Here is a 3,747-nt window from a genome sequence, read left to right on the forward strand (position 1 = left end):
TTAAAAGGCTTTATCAATCATTAAGTTGCACCGAAGCGACGGCTGTATTTATTTGCGTCTTCTGATTAATTTGATCGTTTATGAAGTTGGTCACCGCCCTCTTTGCATCTTCCTGCCGCACGGAAAACAGCTGCCATTTCAGGATCAACAGAGATTAACAACAGCTTCACCCGCTGGTGAGACAGAAAGAAATCACAGTGATACATCTCTGGTGGTAGCCACTATTTTCGACAGGTAATTACGTAGCAGATTTCAGGTAAATATAGATGATAGTAAAAATCGTTGTTGTCCAATGAGTTATTTCACAGCAATAAATCTAACTACGTTCTCTTTTACATTAAAACACAGGGTTTTCACTCAGTCAAAAGCTTTACCCCACTATTTAACTTAAGCAATGAAATAGTACTGCCTTGCTAGCAAAGTGTTAAATTGGATATATTTTTTTCTTGCTTCCTCTTACTTCAGTAACTCTGCAATTTAAATTTGTTTTGTAGAGGTTCGTTCATTCACATCATTTCGTGTTAACATATATTCACGGAACTGAGCTTGACATTTCATCGTACAGGTTCTGCACGATTGTTAGCTAACTCCATAAATTCAATATTTTCATAACAGTTTAAATATTCATAATTTTAAACAAGAAAATCCCGTGTTGCTACATTTATGCCAAAGCATCGAATCAAAGAGAAGAATTAAATTATCCGGCTTATTAGTTACATAAATAATATTGTGATTTTATATTTGAAACTATTTTGTGTACGTCAGACTGTGTGTATGTGTGCGTGGAATTAGCCACCCGTCTTACACAAGTGCAGAAGTCAAGCTAGGCACGTATGTGTTTGAGGAAAACATTGGCTAGTACCGAATTATTTTGACGAAACAGTCGCAGGTTTGGTGGGAAAATTTTGTGTGTTGGTTCTCGACAAAGACAGTTTGCAGTCCATCATGCAATCATTAATTTTTATAGTTTGCTGTTAAAAGTCGGACAGGAAAATCGGAGAAATTAGAGGTCATATGGAAACTGACCCTCAGCTATTTTTCCCGTGCACATTTCGCGAATGGGACGGGAAAGGATGAAATGTCAGCGGTAAGCGGAATACCCTCCGCCACATACCGAAAATTGGCTAACGAAATATGTAGATGTAGAAGAAATGTACTCACGCTACGAAGTCAGACTCTGTGAATTCAACCAGTTTCATTCTGACCTTTAATACAGTGTACTCACCTCAATGGCAAAGCGATATTGTATATATCTCGATTATGTGGCTGGGAGGTGGTAGCAGCAATTTCCTTACTGAATGGAGCGCCGTTAGAGCGATCTTATCCAGGAAACAAGCCGACTTAGTGCATAGAATAATGCGCCTCGGGGGCCACCGAAGTATGCGATCTCACGATGTACTTGATTTACAGTGGATAAGTGTAAGCGTTGAATCGTTAATTGCAGTTGTTGGTTCATCACACCTCATTGCAGCCCCTAGCGATGCGGTGTCTAGATAAGAGCGCAAAAGCTGCCTTCAGGAACATACCCGGAGGTGCTGCTTCTAAAGACACGGCGCGCACTCTGCGATTTTTGCAATCTCCGGATGCGATGTGGAGATACCGTCATCTGTTATCTGAACATCTTGTTCCGCCTGATGAAGTCGTAAATCAGTTTCTCACATGGAGGCAGGTATGATAGACACGAGCAACTTCTCTCTTTCCTGGCGTGCTTAACGAACCGTGGCCTGTCATGTACGGCTTGAAGTAATTACGCGTCGACAGCTAATTGACAGCTGTGATACCACGAAGTAACGTGCAGCGATGGCTGTGTCACATTAAAAAGTTGAATAAAGTGGTTTTTATAGGCCTTCTCGGTTGCTGAATGACCTTTCTATTTTATGAATAATTCTACATCTACATCTACATGGATACTCTGCAAATGACATTTAAGTGCCTGACAGAGGGTTCATCGAACAACCTTCACAATTCTCTATTACTCCAATCTCGTACAGCGCACGGAAATATCGAACACCTATATCTTCCCGTACGAACTCTGATTTCCCTTATTTTATCGTGGTGATGAATTACTGGCTTTTCTTAAGTATATTTCATTCATGAAATACAGTTGAGGGAAGACGTAGCCACTCAGCACTCGGATAGGTCACACACTTGCATAATGGATTTGTTGCACAAAAATGGCGACAGCTCAAGTGAAACAGTAGAAAGAGCTGACTAGACAATAGACACAAACGGGATGAAGAAGAAGAATCTTGTCAATGCTCTCCTGATTTCTACCAGAGAAAGGAAAGTGTATCATCAGTAGTATATTTGACATACCAGCAGTAACGATATTGCTATGGCACTGGAGGATTTACACTATAGATGAAATGAATATCAGCTGATGTGTGATAAAATCCGATGAACACTCGGCAACGAAGTGCGGAAAAAAACAAAAATTAAATTTCATGAAGTAACAGTCAGACTTGTCCTGACGTACGGCTTAAAGTTGAGGACAGTAAGAAACCAAAACCAACATTATCCGTTACATTTAGCTACACCTTGCACTTACTTCTCTACACAGCCGCCGCACCGTTGCAGACATTTGTCGTAGCGTGGTACAAACTTTCCAACACCCTCGTCATAGAAGGCAACCGCCCGTGTGTCATTCAGTTCTCCACGCTATTGTGCAGGTCCTTATAGACAGTGTTTCTTGTGAGCGAAGAGATGAAAATCAGAAGCAGCCAAGTCCAAACTATACGGTGGGTGATCAAAATTGTTTGATAAAGAGAGAGACCTCCGGTTAGAGAGTGGAGCCATTAGCTAAGTGGATGTGGTGTTGGATAAAAATGACTGACGTGGTTAGGGTAATTCATGCCAATAAATCCCTTTTGTTTCGGGCGTCTTCTGGAATGTCTCCCTATGGTTGTTGCAGATTGAACCGAGCCCTCACTGATGTCTGTGGTATCCATTCGTGTTGCCGACTTTGGTGTGGCTCAGCTATCTCTGGGCGATACCACAAAACCTGCTCACATGTTGAAACTTCCTGGCAGATTAAAACTGTGTGCCGGACCGAGACTCGAACTCGGGACCTTTGCCTTTTGCGGGCAAGTGCTCTACCAACTGAGCTACCCAAGCACGACTCACGCCCCGTCCTGACGGCTTTAATTCCGCCAGTACCTCGTCTCCTACCTTCCAAACTTCACAGAAGCTCTCCTGCGAATCATGCAGAACTAGCACTCCTGGAAGAAAGGATATTGCGCAGACATGGGTTAGCCACAGCCTGGGGGGATGTTTCTAGAATTAAATTTTCACTCTACAGCGAAATGTGCGCTGATATGAAACTTCCTGGCAGGAGAGCTTCTGTGAAGTTTGGAAGGTACGAGACGAGGTACTGGCGGAATTAAAGCTGTGAGGAGGGGGCGCGAGTCGTGCTTGGGTAGCTCAGTTGGTAGAGCACTTGCCCGCGAAAGGCAAAGGTCCCGAGTTCGAGTCTCGGTCCGGCACACAATTTTAATCTGCCAGGAAGTTTCATATCAGCGCACACTCCGCTGTAGAGTGAAAATTTCAATCAGTTCACATGTTACTTGAATTGCCTGACGCCTCCAAAGCACTCTGAATGAGACTCTTACAGGGCAGTCAGCAGCTGTTCCCGCTGCCACCAGAAAAGTGATTCTGTAAGCAGGCGAAGACTGTCCTGATGCTTAACTGGTGAGTCAGTCTGATCTTTTGCACGTGTTTTTTATCACGCATATGGCAGCCAAGATAAAT

At 43.1% G+C, this 3,747-nt stretch overlaps 1 non-coding gene across 1 annotated transcript; it reads right to left on the reverse strand.

Moving 5' to 3' along the window:
* Positions 1-3,040: 3,040 nt before the first annotated feature.
* Positions 3,041-3,115, reverse strand: Trnal-caa (transfer RNA leucine (anticodon CAA)). The gene has a single exon. It is a non-coding gene; the product is annotated as a tRNA-Leu (tRNA).
* Positions 3,116-3,747: the final 632 nt, after the last annotated feature.

The sequence above is a fragment of the Schistocerca nitens genome, chromosome 7, assembly GCF_023898315.1.
Source record: "Schistocerca nitens isolate TAMUIC-IGC-003100 chromosome 7, iqSchNite1.1, whole genome shotgun sequence".
Classification (NCBI taxonomy): Eukaryota; Metazoa; Arthropoda; class Insecta; order Orthoptera; family Acrididae; genus Schistocerca; species Schistocerca nitens.